Source organism: Anabrus simplex, chromosome 3 (genome assembly GCF_040414725.1).
Source record: "Anabrus simplex isolate iqAnaSimp1 chromosome 3, ASM4041472v1, whole genome shotgun sequence".
Classification (NCBI taxonomy): domain Eukaryota; kingdom Metazoa; phylum Arthropoda; class Insecta; order Orthoptera; family Tettigoniidae; genus Anabrus; species Anabrus simplex.
This window is the reverse complement of record NC_090267.1, coordinates 70,013,877-70,032,167: the sequence shown is the minus strand read 5'-3', so window position 1 is coordinate 70,032,167 and position 18,291 is coordinate 70,013,877. Positions and strand designations below refer to the sequence as shown.

Below are 18,291 nucleotides of genomic sequence, written 5' to 3'. Positions count from 1 at the left end.
ACGATTTATATATAATGATTTTTGCTTTGGTAGGTACTGTCCCATTTCTTATTATGTCTGATACACAGTAATAACATTTTGAGCAATTTTCAATCCTCTCCAAAATTTCTTCCTTGATGTTTCCTTTCCCAGTTAGCTTACTTCCTAGGTATTTAAATGCATCTACTTCTTTAAGAATTTTTCCATTACACCTAACATCCTTCATTTTTTTCTTCTCTGCTGATTTTCATTACTTCACTTTTTTGTTAAACTTATTCTTCTTCTTATCCTACTTCTTCAATTGCCCTCTGCCAGGTATTTAGTTGTTCTTCCAATTTTTGTTCATTTTCTTCCCATATATTACATTATCTGCATAGGCTATGACTTTCATATCATTTGCTATTGACCTTTGGGGAACTTTCCTCATAATGTTGTCCATCGCTATATTAAAGAGCACTGGTGAAAGTACACTCCCTTGTCAAACTCCTCTGTCTGTTCTAAACCATTCTGATTTTTTTCCATCTATTATAATGATTTCAAAATCTTCAATTTCAATGATTTTTAATGTTTTATATTCTGCTATAATAAAACGTTCTCTTGTTTGGAATTCTCTAATACATAGTACCAGTGTGGTTCAAGTAAAGGCCATCTGAGCCATTCGTATTCTTGTTCGCTGCACAGTTTAAAGTTATTATACCCCATATCAACTCAAAGAATGCTTTTTACTATATCCATCCCAATTGTCATAACTGGCTTACATGCCTATTTAATTTTCAAATCCATGGTGGAGTTATATGTGGTATGTTTTGAGCTGTCAGTGGTGAGTTGGCGTGGAATGACATAAGTAGAAGAATAATCTTGAGCGGAGCTTTTAAAAGTAGAAAAGATCATAGTACAAAGATAAAGTTGGAATTCAAAGATTGAGGAGTAAGGGATTGGAATAAATTATCAAGGGAAATGTTTGATCATTTCTAAGTTCATTGAGAATATTTAAGAAAAAGCTAGGTAAAAAATTATAAATGAATGTAACTGTGAGGTAAACAATTGATAGGGAATCTGCCACCTGGACAACCACCCTAAAGGCAGATCATTTATTATTGATTGATGATTGATATTCTCATTTTCCATTAAATCAGTCGCCTCTTCTGAGTTTTCAGTCATTGACACGAGTTGATTATTGCCACCTTCATATTGTTCACAACTAGTCGCCCACTTCTCACAGTTCCCTTAGCATAAGAACTGTGTAATACTTCCGGAGAACGGCTTAGCCCTTTCTGAGACTGCTTTAAAAGTGCCATTTTCATTTTAGGGTGTTATGATGGGGTTACCATTCCCAAAGGTATTTTAGTGCTACTGCCAGCAGGTGGTCAGGTCACTGCTAACATGGAGTATAGATACGTTTTGTAGCCACCCCTCACGTACTAAGTTACATTATCACTTTTCTGCCTTCATCCCATTTTCTCCAACAGACACGTGATTGAACTGCTAATGTGTGTATCTCAAGTGTCAACTTCACATTACTCGGGATTGTAACAAACGATATTGTTCATCTCTTTCTTCCTGCTTTCAATTTATGCTAAGCATAGTTGGGGGTTTACATTTAAAGATATGTGTTTATGTGGAAAATTGTACTTCCGTACATTTTAAATTGTATCCACTAATTTCATGAGCCCCTTTCTGAAAGTTCTGTCTGTAAAAGTTGCTTTTCAAAATTCTTTGTTTTTAAGAAATGTTGCAAGTGGTAATGTTGGGTGATTCACCGTGTGTGTGTGTGTGTTTTTTTTATATACACACACAGGCTTATTTTCTTTGTGTGTATGTGTTTGTATTTAAATAATGTTTTCTTCTTTTCAGGTTTGTTTGTGTAAATTTCAATGATTTTTTCCTCGTCAAATTTAAGAAGAAACCAAAAATGCAAACCTATCCTCTCCTAGAAACTCATCAGTTATACCAACATCGAGGTGAAGAAGTTAAGATAGCTGGAGAAAATGAACAAGAAATTGGGGTGTTGTGCAAAGAATGTCATGAATTGAATGGTAACTTTTTTTTTTAATTTATGGAATAAAGCTTCTTCTGTTTTCAATTTTGCAGCTCATAAAAGCCAACACTAGTGCAGGTCACTACTGCAGTACAGGGTGTTTCTATATTCCCATTACAGACTTTGAGGGCTTGCAGTGGGGACCAAGATGGCTAAGTTTAGCATAGGAACTTATGTCCGGAAACGTACCATCTTCCTGCTACCCGCAAAAAAAATTCCACAGCACACGTTCAAATATCCCGCATAGTCAGTGCCCCTGACTAGAGTGCGTACGTTATTGAACGATCACGTTAATTCCCATTCCCCTACAGGTTTGTTGACATTCCATGCCATTCAGTTGACTGTGTGATCTGCACAGATATGTGTTCTACCTGCTGTTGTGTTTGTGATCTTCGTTCATATTACAGTACAGCAGTAATTCTTTAATATGTACACAGCAGAAAGATGTATGTACAGTACTGTACTTAAATGTGGTGTGGCAAATGCTCCCCATGAAGCTAATTTTATGCACTATCAACAAGTTGGTGTATCAGCAAGCCTCAGAAACAGGTATATTCACCGCCAACAGAGACTGTAGTGCTCCACGGCAGCACCGCATACCTGAGTTTGAAGAGGCTGTACTCGATGCAGTGGAAGAGGACGATACGAGTACCAGAAACATAGCAAGGACACTAAATGTGGATCACACAATTGTCTGGCATGTTCTGTATGAGCAGCAGCTACACCCATACCATCCCCGGAGGGTATAGGCAATGCAACCACAGAATTTTGAGTCATGAGCCCATTTCTGCAGGGGATACTTGCACCGTTTGAGTGGATGATCCCCAATCCCCACGGTGGATTCTTTTTACAGATAAAGCAAAGTTCACCAGGGAAGATGTTTTCAGTTCCCTCAACAGTCGGTGGGCTGCTGAAAACCTACATGCTGCGTGTCCCCATGGGTTTCAGCAACAATACAGTGTGAACGTTTGGGCAGGGTTCCTGAATGGATGCGTGCTTGGGCCATACCTTCTTCCATGAAATCTGACGGGTGCTGTGTACTTGGTATTCTTGAAGATGTACTGCATGAGTTCTTAGACGATGTGCCACTGCATGTGCATCAAAACCTGTGGTTTCAGCACGATGGTGCACCAAAGTTTTGGGCAACAGTGGACAGGTTGTGGTGGCCCGATTGCTTGGCCTGCCACGAACCTACTACGCTGGTGTAGCAGGGCGAGATGTGATACTCCCAAATGGGGTCCTAACCGGCTTGCTGGTGAACTTGAGTGAAATAAAATAGCTCTCATGGACCAAACACACATCCCTGAGGGTGGGGAGTGCAGGCGAAGAATACACCCATGGTATCCCCTGCCTGTCGTAAGAGGCTATTAAAACGGGCGATCAAGGGATGATCGAATTGGAACCAAGAGACTACTTGTAATTAGTACCACCACGCGGGGAACACTATGGGCCGCCTTTACTTGCATGTAGTACGACTGTTAGGTGTGCAATAGGTTTGTGATTAGTAGTGACAGTGTGTGAATTGGTGGGTTTTACAGTACCTGTGATTAGTACCACTATATGAGCGACACCATGGGTGAGCAACCCCATGGGTCTGCCTTGCATGTGAATAGTACCCACTATGTGAGGAGCACCATAGGATAGTACAAGTCTCTGTGATTAGTACACCTATGTGAGGAACACCATAGGTTTGCGTTGCCTGTAAATGGCGCTGCAGTGTGCTGAATACCATAGGTCTGTGTTATGTGTGCGTATTACATTACCTGTGAGTAGTATCATAATGTGTGGAATACCGCGAGACTATGCTACTTTTGATTTGTACCGCAACATGACAAATACCATGGCTCTCCTTTCCTAGCGATAGGTACCGCTATGAGGGGCTGATGACCTGGATTTTGGACCCCTTTAGACTACAAGCATCATCGATTTAGGATTGTGCTTTAGAAGCAGTCCCTTGGTCAGTAATACTATTGTTTAACGCTAGTTTCCTGTAATGTGGGGTATTGCGAGTCGGATCCACTGATTGTTTTAAATTCATATCCATCCATTCATTCTTCTTCCTCAGGTTTTGAATTCTGGTCAGTGGATGATTTTGGACTTTTAAATTGTCATTACATTTTGTCTCACTTCGTACCATTAGGGTCCGATGGCCTAGATGTTAGGCCCCTTTAAACAACAAACATCATCATCATCATCATCATCATTATGCTTGGCCTACACGTTCACCCGACTGGACGCCGTTAGACTGTTACCTGTGGGGTCACATGAAAACCTTGATTTACAAGACTCAAGATCCGAGGAAGACCTACTGGCATGGGTTATGGCTGCAATGGATGTTGGAGGACCAGGGATTGGTGATCGTGAGTACGAGGACATGGTACAGAAGTAGGTGGTTGTTACATCGAGCCCCACCTATAATTGGACCCAGACAATAAGCAACAGGAATCGGACAGAGCACCGAAAATGCAGGAGCTGTGAACGTGTGCTGTGGTGATTTTTGTGGGTAGCGGGAACACGGTTAGTTTCTGGACACAAGTTTGTATGATAAACTTAACCGTCTTGGTCCTCACTGCAAGTCCTCAAAGTCTGTAATAGGAATTTAGAAACACCCTGTAGTGATATTTATGTTGGCTGAATTAACTGTTAAAAAACACTTTTTACTTTTGTTGGATATAACATTTTTGAATGTTATTTTCCATCCCAAGAATCAGCTAAAATCAAACTTTACCAGAATACATTATTAGAAAAAGTTCAGTGTGAGCTTCCATTTGAAGCTGTTCATTGGTCAGAAGATGTAGTGGGAAGTGGCATAGGACAATGCTTTATTTTACATTTTTGATAAGTTGTCATTACAGTTTTGTTGGACCTTTCTTGTAAACACTGAGAAATTTAACATTAAAGTGGTGGTGAGTGAGTCTCTCTGTGCGTATATCCTCCGAGTTTTTGTAGAGGTTTTCATGTCTGTACAAATAGTGTGTTCAGAAGGATATAGTGAAGTTTATATAAATTTTTGCTAGTGGCTTTACGTCGCACCGACACAGATAGGTCTTATGGCGACGAGGGGGTAGGAAAGGCCTGGGAGTTGGAAGGAAGCGGCCGGGGCCTTACTTAAGGTATAGCCCCAGCATTTGCCTGGTGTGAAAACGGGAAATGTTTATATAAATGACCCAGGCAGTCATTTCATGTGTAGCGAAGTGCTCAAAAATGCATGTGTATAATTCAAATGCCTTTGATTTTATTACACATGCTACAGCGACCACTGGCATGCTCACGCCTCTCCAACAGGGTTTTAAATTTGATAAACACTTTAGAACTTCATTTATGAAGTTTTATATAATTTGTAATGTTATGTAAACACTGGACTATAGTTGTGTTTCAAGTTACAATTTTACTTTTAAACATTAACAACCTCGTGTATATTTTAATTATTTGGGGATAATTATATCTTAAAAACATCTGCACAACTAAGTTCACAGAAGTGTCACATCACAACAAAATGGGTTTTCACAAATAAAGCTGCCTCCAGCTGTTGCTTCCTTCTTGGATAGTAAATTAGTTCACCGGGCGAGTTGGCCGTGCGCGTAGAGGCGCGCGGCTGTGAGCTTGCATCCGGGAGATAGTAGGTTCGAATCCCACTATCGGCAGCCCTGAAAATGGTTTTCCGTGGTTTCCCATTTTCACACCAGGCAAATGCTGGGGCTGTACCTTAATTAAGGCCACGGCCGCTTCCTTCCAACTCCTAGGCCTTTCCTATCCCATCGTCGCCATAAGACCTATCTGTGTCGGTGCGACGTAAAGCCCATAGCAAAAAAAGTAAATTAGTTCCTCCAGAGAGAGCACCACTATGAAAGCTTCTCTGTTCAATGTGGAAAAACATGTTGCCGAACAGAGAATGAAGTAGTAGAATTGGTTAACACAAAATAATACTATGGATCATTGTTGCATGCCTGCGCTATAGTAATGGGAAGTTATGGTAGGAGTGTTGCATGAAGGTAAATTGTTATTTGCCCCCCAATGTACGAAAGATCATCTCACGTGCACAATGTCGCTCCTCGGTTTGTTCTATAGATTTTCTGACAGCACCAATATCCATGCCCTCAGTTCTTACTCTGTATCTTGCATCCTACTGATTATTGATTCGCGTCTCCCATTTGATCTACCTCTTCACCCACTAATCTTAGTTACATTGACTGTGTACAGTTATTCTGTGTCATTGTTAGAACCAGAGTATCTGATTGTCAAAATTGATCCGAAACATTCTCAAGCGAGGCGGAGACACTGACTCGCTGTCCCGTCAGAAGCGCCACTGTGCACTGCCCTTCGCCTACTAGCTGACTGTCGATACCGGTTGTGTGCCGCCCTGTGCTGGAGTGTAAACATTTTTTCATCCAGTTATATCTTTAATTCCAAAGCAATGACCTTTATTTTTCGTGGGCTTAAAGGTTTCCTGAAAGTCCAATTTAATTTTTAACATCAAACCCCGAGAAAGTGTTGAAGGAAATTTTCGAGATATTCAAGAAGGGAAATGGAAGGTGAGAGAAATGAACGGCGAAGTGCAGTGAGCATAACACCATGAAAGTATAAAAATGTTTTCATCCAGGTATTTTGTTAATTCCAAAGCGATGACCTATATTTTATGTGGGCTTAAAAGTTTCCTTAAAGTCCAAATTAATTTTTAATATCAAAACCCGAGAAAGTGTTGAGGGAAATATTCGAGATATTGAAGAAGGTAAATGGAAGTTGAGAGGGAAGGAATTCGAAGTGCAAAGAGCATAACAGCACGAAAGTAATTAAACCAATCAGATCAAAAATTAGATGTATGGCTTTTCAGGCATTTGCTCTATTAACCAGCGTTTCGTCTTAGGTCTGACAGTAGACTCATCAGAGTGGGATGTGTCAGACCCTACCCACTGACGCTTGGGTGTATGCAGGTGAACTTAACAGAAGCCCATTATAAGAGGCACAGTCTGATAACTGCATACGGGAGATAAAACTCCACAATGGAATTAATGCCCGCCTAGCGATTCCAAATGGAAATTCTATGTTCCCAAGGAGGGAATTAGATATTTTTCCACAAATAGAGCATATCAAAAATTAGATGTATGGCTTTTCAGGCTTTTGCTCTATTAACCAGCGTTTCGTCTTACGTCTGACAGTAGACTCATCAGAGTGGGATGTGTCAGACCCTATCCACTGACGCTGGGGTGTATGCAGGTGAACTTATCAGAAGCCCATTATAAGAGGCACAGTCTGATAACTGCATACGGGAGATAAAACTCCACAATGGAATTAATGCCCGCCTAGCAATTCCGAATGGAAATTCTAAGTTCCCAAGGAGGGAATTAGATATTAGATGTGTGTCAGACCCTACCCTACTCTCCAGTCTCCGATGTTCTCCGGCTCCATGATCGATCAACTTCTGTACCTTCCACACAGGTTTTGGCTTACCTTTGCCATCCAGATGATGCAGCTACCCCCTACCATCCACACTGATGCTGCACAGCTAGACTCTCATGGGAACGCCGCCGCCGCAGCGCCAGAAACACAGCACCTTCCGTCTCCGAGCTGTGTCATTTGAGGCATCAACCCTGACATCGCTGAACAGGACATCCTGCGCGATATCCATATGGCAGGCGTCCCAGTCTGTCGAGTGTACCGCATATACAACACCCATGGTCCAATGTACATGGTACGCCTCCAACTGCCCTCTGAAGAAGACGTCCATCATCTGATTGCCTCTGGCGTTCGCCTCCATAGTCGGCACTATTGAGTGGATCACTCTCGCTCCCCACCCCATCCCGTGCGCTCCCCTCCTCGTCACTCTCCACGTCGCTCCCGATCTGATCCGCCACCCACTCCACCCCCGCAAGCCGTTTACCTCCCTGCTCCACAACCTAACTACTTTCTCCCGCCCCTTCGGATACTAGACCTCCTTCGTCTTCTCGCCACCTCTATCACCAGTATTACAACCTCCCTCTACTACCTCACGTCTCAATACTACCCTTCTACTCCGTACTAAACCATCTCTGTCTGCTCCCGGCTGTGGTGGTACATCACCTTCCAACATCTATGGCACCGCAAGTGCCATCAGTGACTCGTGTTTCTAATGCAGTGTTAGTGCTCAAGCTCTTTTCTCGCAATGTTGTTCCTTACTTCGTTTCTTCCCCTGTTAAATTCTGTTTAGTTAAGAGTCTTTAATGGTGTTGACTACGTTTCTAATACGTGTACTGATTTATTACTCATATTAGTTGTATTCTCTTCATTTCTATGTTCTTTTGTGGCTGTACATGTTGACGCTGGGCTCTATGCCGGTTTACATTCTTTCTTACAGGTATGCACAACGCATACTCCTGCACTTCAATATTTTACAAATTTTTCTCTATTTCTATGGCCTAAGAGCCGCCTCTTGGGTTAGGAGTTGATATAACCTTTTGAAAAAAAAAAAAAGTTCACCTGCATACACCCCAGCGTCAGTGGGTAGGGTCTGACACACCCCACTCTGATGAGTCTACTGTCAGACCTAAGACGAAACGCTGGTTAATAGAGCAAATGACTGAAAAGCCATACATCTAATTTTTGATCTGATTTTTTATATGCTCTATTGGTGGAAAAATATCTAATTCCCTCCTTGGGAACTTAGAATTTCCATTAGTAATTAAACCATACGAAAGACGGTAAACTTTGCATAATGTCGCATCGCAGTCCTGTTCAGGACTTTTTTACTGGAAAACCGGACAGAGTGAAATGCAATTTATGTTCTTCTATTTTGTCTGCAAAGGGATCTTCTACCGGCACAATGACAAGACATTTCAAACTTAAACATCCCACTGTTTTTATTTTCGTGTTCTGCGTGTATATTGTGTTTTAAGATTTATTTTCATGTTCTGCTTGTATAGTTTTATTTTTGTATATAATTTTTATCTTCGTGTTTCGCTTGTATGGGTTAATTATTATTTTCGTGTTCTGCTTGTATATTGTGTACGTGAATAGAGTACTTATGAATGTTTCTTCACCTGTACGAGTATACTTTTAATTGGTGAAAATAACATTGTGACATTTGTAAACACATGTACTGCCAGTGTAATTGTGACAGGTGTATTTCAGAATGATTGAAAACATTCTTATCCTAAAAAGAAAATTTAGACATGATTTTTGGGTGCGTATTTCATTCAGAGTTCCGACTGCTTTCTCACATGGAAAATTCTAATTCCCATGGAGGGAATTAGATATTTTTCACCAATAGAGCATGTCAAAAAACATATCAGATGTAAGGCTTTTCAGGTGTTTGCTCTATTAACCAGCGTTTTGTCTTAGGTCTGACACTAGACTCGTCAGAGTGGGATGTGTCAGACCCTATCCACTGACGCTGGGGTGTATGCAGGTGAACTTATCCAATAGAACATGCTCTATTGGTGAAAAATATCTAATTCCCTCCATGGGAATTTAGAATTTTCCATTCGGAATTTTTTGCTAGGCGGGCAATAATTTCATTGTGGAGATTTATCTCCCATATGCAGTTATCAGACTGTGCCGCATATATAGGCTTCTGATAAGCTCACCTGCATACACCCAGCGTCAGTGGGTAGGGTCTGACACATCCCACTCTGACGAGTCTAGTGTCAGACCTAAGACGAAACGCTGGTTAATAGAGCAAACACCTGAAAAGCTTGACATCTGATATGCTTTCTCACATGCTGTGAAGTTTTATCCTGGCCCTAATTACTCACAATACAGGCCGATACATTCAACTGGTGAAAATATTCTTGAATTAGTTACTTTTAAACACCTGTACTGCCAACGTAACCATGTTATTTGTATTTCATATTGACCGGAAAAATCTTAACCTAAAAGCAGCCTTTAAACGTGATTACTGGGCGCGAATTTCAGTGTTCCGACTGTTCGTTCACATTCCGTGCAGCTTTATGCTGGACATGGTCATAACTACACAGAGGCACACACCACACAGCACGTTCGGTACAGGCACATTCCCGCTGCCGCGGAGCATGTCATGTTGCCTCTCGAAGTTCTCTCTACCACGCAGTTACAATCCCGTGTCCCCTGTGCCGGCACTCTGTACCGAAACACTCCGCCTCAAGCTCCTAATCTTGCGGAACAACTGAATGTTCCGGTCTGCCCAACCCTATCTCCTATCCCATCATCGCCATAAGACCTATCTGTGTCTGCACGACATACAACATAAACCAAATTGTAAAAATATGTTATAACTGAGGACAGTGCTGAACTAAGATTTATAGAAATGTACAATGTTATTCACTAGACAAATGCTCATCATTACTGAGTTAAGGCTCAGGAATTTTAATTGTAAAACTTTAGGTAGATGCTTAGATCTGTACTTAAAATTTATATATCACTCTTAGCAAATATGTTTGAACATTTTAGTTTGAGAGAAAGAAAGATATATAGTATTGATGCTGCTTATTTTTTCACAGCTCGTTCTTTCGGCTGGTGTGCTATGAAGAAAATAACAGACGTTCAGCTAGAATTACTTCAGAATGCAACAAATTTTTCAACATTTTGTGGTGGTATTATGCAGTGCATCACATGGCATGCAATAGTAAATAAGTTTATGACGACATATAATGAATTAAAACCTGATTCTTACACAATGTATTGTGATCTTAATAATTTGTATGGTTTTGCTATGCAACAGTTTCTTCCAACAGAAGGATTTCAATGGGTAAAAAACACAGAGACTTAAGATATCAAGAATGTAAAAGATGAAGGAGATGTGGGTTATATGTTAGAATTAGACTTAGTTTATCCTGAAAAACGACACGATAAACATTCGGGTTACTTTCTGTGCCCAGAAAAATCTATGAAAATTACGATCACCCTTCATAAAAATGAACGGTATGTTCTTCATTATAAACTGTTGAAACAATGTGTAAAATTAGGGATGAAAGTAGTGCATATTCATAGAGCAATTCCATTTAATCTGAGTTCATGGTTAAAAACCTGTGTGGATGTTTACATTGAAACACCTGAACCAGCAAGAAATTATTCTGAAAGAAGTTTCTATAAGTTGATGAATAATGCAATATTCGGCTTGTCATTAATGAATGTAAGAAAGTTAAGCGTCAGCTGGTGGAATGGTTGTTATGGTGTATGTTTCTTAGTTGCAAAAGCAAATTTTAAGCATCACATAATAAATGCACAATGTTTGATCATAGAAATGCAGAGACTGCAAATTTTTCATAATCAAGCAATTTACCTTGTTGCTTTAATTTTAGACCTGACGAAAATTAAAATCAATGATTTTTATTGCATCATTCTAGCAGATATAGAAAGTAAATCACTACTTTTATACACAGACACAGATAGTTTAATCTATAATTTTTCTTTCAATATTCATGAGTTTATAAATAAAAATTCAGATTTGACGCTGAAAATTATGAAGAAAACAATCCTTTCCTTATTTAAAGGAAAATATATGTGAAGCAGGATTAATGAAAGATGAGAATTCAGGAAGTATAGTTGAAGAATTTGTAGGATTAAGACCACATATGTGTGTGTAATTAAATTGTGTGATAGGAAGAAGCGTAGTTGTAAAACTAACAATATTAAAAAGAATGTTAGCAAACATACCAAAATTGAAGATTTAGAAAGTTTCTTCATGAGGAAGAACAAGTTAACAAAGTATAAATGTGCATCACTTCTGCTTATCATCCTGTGTTTATGTCAAAACAAATTTGCCCTCTCATTTTATGAAGATAAAAGATACATTTATCAATAACAAAATTTGCTTTACCATGTAGTCATTATAGTCTTACAGAGAAACCTTAGGTAAAAGAAGGAAAAATTATATGTCTATTGTACGTTGCACTACCTGATCGAAAGTATTCGGACTCCCCTGTGTAGTGCGGAATTGAACCCCGGATGGCATGAGAGGTGGACCTGCTAGTATATTATGACATGGAAGGTCACGCCCATAACTTTTGTAGCTATATGTATTTTGATATAAACTCATGTTCATAAGAAACAGAAGATCTTTAAAGACTAGAGATAGGAAGTCTGCAGAAACGATTAGCATTTCAGTCACCTAGGTTCAGCATGCATCTTGTTGCCTAGTAGGCACTGGGTCCTCCATGGGCACTGATAACTTGTTTCATGCGTGACGGCATCCACGCGTATAAGGCGTGAATGGCGTCCTGGGGTATAGCCATCCATGGTGCATTCATCTGGGTCCACAGTTCATCTTTGGAGGTTGGCATTGGGTCACAGCTAGTGATGGGCAGTCTGAGATGAGGTCACGAGATTTCTCGAGACTAGCGCAGGCATTATTTCTCGCGAGAAATTTCGAGAAATCTCGAGAGCGTTGTCCCCACAATGTGCAGCGAGCAGCGTGTCGTAGGCCTGCAGGTAGTCGGAGCTGAATGTTGTTTGTTCCGAATATGCGAATAGCCAACCACGGGCATTCTCATTTTCGTAAATACGTGTCAACAAGCGACTAGGTCGTTCATTTATACCGAGGTCTATTTTGACGAGGTATAACATAATTATAAAGGATACGCATTCGGGCATTGTATGCACTGGTAGGTACACGAAAGAGTGGTTTAAGTACAGAACCTGACGGCTGCTGTAGGTACACGTACCTGGATACTAGAGGTGTGCATTATTCGAACTCGAGACGAGGCATGATGCGCCTTGCTGCATATGCAACCACCATTACACATGAGTGGAATGTGCAATGTAAATGGCTATAGAGTATTCGCGTCATAATTAGGTAGGTACTTCGAAATAAGACGGTGCAATGTGAACTGTGTCGAACTGTACACGACAACTTGAAGACGATGTCCAGAACGCAACGTAAGTCGTGGATGTCGGTTATTTTTAAGAGATGTCACATAGCACAGCCCACTGTTTTTTTTATTCAAAAGAAGTAAAATGCATCGGCAGAAATACTTCTGGGATGATCCGGCACTTACAAGTGCATAATATCAATGAAGAGGAATCGTCACAGAACACCTCCAGCCCGGTCTGAATCACAAGAAACTACCCTGCTAACAACGAGTGTGAGGCATCCAGATAGGATTACATCCTAATAACAATTATTAACAAATTATACGGGTTATTCAGCTAAGAAGTCCACCTGACATAACTCGTGAACAGTTTAAGATACTGGCATTTGTATTCACTTTCGTTAATGGTATGGAGCTCATAATTCAACATGCAGTGCTTTCACAGGATTTTGACAAAATTTATCGTCACACACGTTTCCATGTGAGAACTGCTGATGATAACTCTCAAGCTTACACTCGTAGTTACTGGGACCTCGTACAGCTCGCAGCACACGAGAATCTGTCTCGAGAGCTTTGCCCATCGCCCCTGTTACACGTTCCACTCATGTGTAATGGGGGTTGCATATGTAGGAAAGCACATCTTCCCCGTCTCAGGTTCGAATAATGCACGCCTCTAGTATCCAAGTAAGTGTACATCCTATCTACAGTTATTCACAAATTATGCATTGTTATTCACCTAAGATGTCCACCCCAAATAAGTCGTGAACAGTTTAAGATACTGACATTCTGTTTCCACTTTAGTTAATGGTATTAAGGGGTTCATAATTGAACATGCAGTACTTTTCCAGGCTTTTGACAAAATTATTGGCTCACACGTTTTCATAAGAGAACGTTATTTCACCCAATAACTGCCAATGATATACTATCAAGTTTACAGTCGTAGTTACTGGTACGTCGCACAGCTTGCGCTACAGGAGGATCGGTCTCGGGATTCTCGCGAGAGTCTCGAGATCTGCGACGTCAGTCTCGAGAGTCTCGAGCGAGAGTGTTGCCCATCACTAGTCACAGCGCCGCACCCTCATTTTCACCATATCCCACACATTTTCGATTGTTGACAAGTCCGGTGATCGGGCAAGTCTGACATCCTGTTGCAACAAGAAGGCACGTGTTCATGTAGCAACATGTGGTCGCGCATTGTTCTGCTGAAATATGGTGTCAGGGGTGTCGTGCAGAAAGGGTATAGCTACGGGTCGCAGGATGTCATTCACGTAGGTCAAACTGGTCACAGCGCCTTGGACATGCACCAACTGTGATTTGTGGTTGCACCCAATAGCACTCCACACCATAAGTCCTTGAGTTGGCGCTGTACGTCTTGTGCGAATGCAGTCAGTGTGATGCCTCTACCCCTGTCTGCGGGCAACCAAAATATGGCCATCGTTTTCAAACAAACAAAACCTGAGTTAGTCTGCTGCCATACCCGTCCTCAGTGACGCCGTTTCATACACCATTACAGTCTAGCATGTTTAAGCACATTAATCAAAGGTAGACGAAAAAGTGGACAACGTGCCGGTAACCCAGACCATAATAAAGGGTGATGGACTGTCACTGCTGATAGTGTATGATGTGTTCCACTGTTGCACCAGAGCTGAACCATCTCGTCGTGTTCTACAGCCTTCTGCGAACCATCTGTACACACCCGTTGCACTGCCATCATACTTCGTCCGTCACAAGCAGCAATTTCCCGAATGGATGCATCACGTTCTCTCAAGCCAATAATGCACTCTCTTTCAAACTCACTCATTTGACGGTACGGTTCTTGCGTCCGTCTGCAAGGCATCCTGCACGTCTGTTCACGTCGCACTGATCCATTGCCTTCGGCTTATAGTGATGAGAGCCGCAGGCGCATTTATCAGTCGGTGGTGGTGCGCCAAGATATCGATGTGGACTTTGAACTGGAGGGCCGACTTGGTTTAAATGCTAATAATTTCTACAGAACATACTAATGCACATGTCCTGTGAATATGAACTTCCTATTTCTAATCTTTCAGGGTGTTCTGATTTTTATGAACATTAGTGTAATTGTTCCTACAACATTGTCTTCTCTTATATTCATATGTTTTAATTTTTATTTTGGCTGATGATGGCCACTAAGTGGCTTACACCAATCCCAAGACTAATGTAATATTATTTACTTAATATATTGTATTGAAAAGGTCTTGTCTTTTTATTTCTTATAGTATAAAGGGAGGCAAGGAGTATTGTGTTGTCAGTAGAGAAGCAGTAACAACAGAATGGGTCAGTCAGGAGAGCTCAGTGACTTTGAACATTGACTAGTCATTGGATTTTACCTGAGTAACAAATCCATCAAGGACATTCCAACCCTCCTAGAGCTGCCCATGACAACTATTTGTGATGTGATTGTGAAGTGGAAACATGAAGGAATAATTGCAGTTAAATCAAGACCAGGGAGACCTCATTTAATGACTGACAGGGACTGTCAAGCATTGTGGAGGGTAGTTGTAAAAATCACAAGAAATCAGCAGAGGGAATCACTCATGAGCAGTGCAGCCAGCACAGTGCCTACGTTGGGTGTTAAAAAGAATGGGGTACAAAGGTCGAGCTGTTGCTTATAAGCCAAACATTTCTTTAGTCAGTGCTAAGCAACACTAGCGGTGGTGTAAAGAGCGATGCCACTGGACAATGGATGACTGGAAATGAGTGATTTGGAGTGTTGAACCACGCTGTACCCTGTGGCAATCCTATGGAAGGGTTTGGGGAATGCCTGAAGAATGTAATCTGCAATTAAATGTAGTGCCAACGGTGAGGTACAGAGGAGGTGGTGTTATGGTATGGGGGTGTTTTTTGTGGTTAGGGTGTGGTCCCCTTATTGTGCTTAAGAAAACTCTAAATCTAGAAGGATATGAACACATTTTAAACCATTATGTACCGAGTTCTGTAGAGGACTACTTCAGATACGATGATTGATTGTATCAGCATGACAAAATGCCGTGTCATAAAGCTGCATCGGTGAGGTAATGGTTTGTGGACAACATTCCTGAAATGGACCTGCCTGCCCAGTGTCATGACCTGAACCCAATGGAACACCTTTGGGATGAGTTAAGAGTGTCAGCTTCACTGTCCAACATCTCTACTCTCTCTGGTTTCAGCTCTTGAGGAGTTATGCGCAGACGTTCAGACACCTCATTGAAAGTGTCCCCAGCAGAGTTAAAGCTGTTATAAAGGTGAAGGATGAACCCACCCCATATTAATGTCCAAAAAAAGGGAACGTGACACAGGTAAAGTCTAGGTGCAATTTCAGGTAGGGGTCCGGATACTTTAGATCAGATAGTGTATTTGCCCACGACCCTTGCTTTTTGTGAAAAATTCTGTTTTGTTGTAAAATAATGAACAAATATTTCTTTATGTATAGGCCTAAATACTTTCAGTGAATTGCAGTTAAATTCTTTTTGTTTCTTAGCAAATAAAACACACCAAAAGAAATATACTGATGAAAGTAATCTTGACTTCATGATATATAGTATGTAGTAGAGTCAATAAGTTTGTGAACTGGGCATATGATGTGGTGCACTACAGCAGACAGGTTGCACCGCAGGATGGTGTAGTGTGAGTCATTCTATCATCACAGCAATAGGCAGTTGCGTGCATACAGTGTCAGTAGGAGTACAGTCACTGTTGTGAAGGGAAATTGAACGTGTGCGGCGGAACTTAGGAATAACAATGTTAAAAAAGGAAAAAATGTTCCACCTTTTCAATACAATAACACTGTTGCACGGATCAATGTAGCAACATCTTTTTAACCTCAAGATCAGCAAGAGTGCTCAAGAACCTCTACATGAACTTCTATTTTTAATTCAAGAAAAGTGTCATAAGTGCTACCATTGTGTTAACTTCTTGCCATTTTTTGTGTAGGCTGATGATGACATGGACAGATGTCGAAACAGGTCCCTAAATAAATTAAATATGTTGCTACATTGATTCGTGCAACAGTGTTATTGTATTGAAAAGGTGGAACATTTTTCCTTTTTTAACATTGTTACTATTAGTTCAATACGGATCAGTTAGGAAGTTTTTAACTTTGGAACTTAGGAATGTCACAGCTTGAGCAATAGATAAACGTAAAGTTCTGCCAAAAATTAGGCAAATCTGCTAGTGAATTATTTCAAATGATGAAACAAGTGTACGGTGATGAACTGATGACGCATTGGGTCGCAGTGCTGTGTTTAAGTGGCACAAACGTTTTGCGCTGGGGAGAGACAGTTTGGAGGTGATGATCGCTAGTACTGATGATGATGGAACATTTCTCAACTGGATCATAGGAGATAGTAGGAGATGAAACATTGTGTTTTCTTTACGATCCACAACTGGAGCAGCAGATGACCCCTGGAAATCTCCATTATCGCCACGACAGGAAAAAACCCTTACAAGACAGTTCAAAAGGCAAGGTGATGTTTGAACTATTTTTTGACTCATTGGGTATTGTTCACATCGAATTCATCCACAAGGAGCAACTATATATAAGACCTGCTACAAAGCGATCCTTCGCCGTCTACGCGATTCAATTTGTCGTAAGCGTTCTGAGCTTTGGAGTAAGAAGAACTGTTTGGTGTTACATGACAATGCCCCGTCACATCACTTTGTGCCTGTCCAGAAGGAACTCGCAAGGCAGCAGGTTGTCGTTTTGCCACACCCTTTGTACTCACCTGATCTTGCACTGTGCGATTTCTTTTTCTTTCCGAAATGGAAAGCTATGCGGGCGTAGATTTCATTTGGCCGAAATCATAACTGCCACAAGAGAAGTCGTACAGGACCTTCATGCAATATCTTTCAGCGGTGTTTTCAGTAGCTATACAAACGTTGGCAGCCATGCATAGCAGCCTATGGCGACTATTTTGAGAGAGGGTGTGATTCTGTGTAAGTGTATGCTGTGTTGTGGAGCAACACATAAGACTCGCGGTTTCTGCTGGCAGCGTACACTAAGCGCCAGTTCACAAATGTAACAACTCTACTACATATACTCTACCTTCAATGTCCGAATTAACGACTTGTTTATTGACATTGCTAAGGACAATCTCACAAGGAAATTCAATTTTTTTAAGTTGAATGGCGTATACGGTATATATTCAAAATAAAACTTTTTTTTAAAAAACTAATATTTTATTTTCATTTTCTCTTGTGTTACCCTTTCCATCTTCCTATTCTTGTTCTTCTTTTGTCACTGACTGATGAGTGTCAGAGATTCAAATCTCATGCATAAACATTTTGAAATAACACTTTTTCTTCTCAATTCTACTTTTTGTAGACGGACATGAGCAAAAAATAAAATATTGTGGCCATAACCTTCCAACTAAAGGATTTAGAAGGCTGTAGTAACATGACACAAAGACTGTCTTATCTTCTATATCCATTGAAAAATATAATGGTGGTATTATTGTTAAGAGAAAAGAGCAAATGTCATGGGATAGTCACCTAATAGCGTGTGGGGCCTCCTCTGGC

General features: G+C 40.8%; 1 long non-coding RNA gene across 1 annotated transcript in view; it reads left to right on the top strand.

Annotated features, from left to right (window-relative positions):
• Positions 1 to 17,901, top strand: part of LOC136867018 (uncharacterized) — a 37,565-nt gene extending 19,664 nt beyond the window's left edge. The window contains exons 2-3 of the long non-coding RNA XR_011017904.1: positions 1,834 to 2,015; positions 10,468 to 17,901. This is a non-coding gene — a long non-coding RNA (uncharacterized lncRNA). The remainder of the gene's footprint in view (positions 1 to 1,833; positions 2,016 to 10,467) is intronic.
• The last annotated feature ends 390 nt before the right edge of the window (positions 17,902 to 18,291 follow it).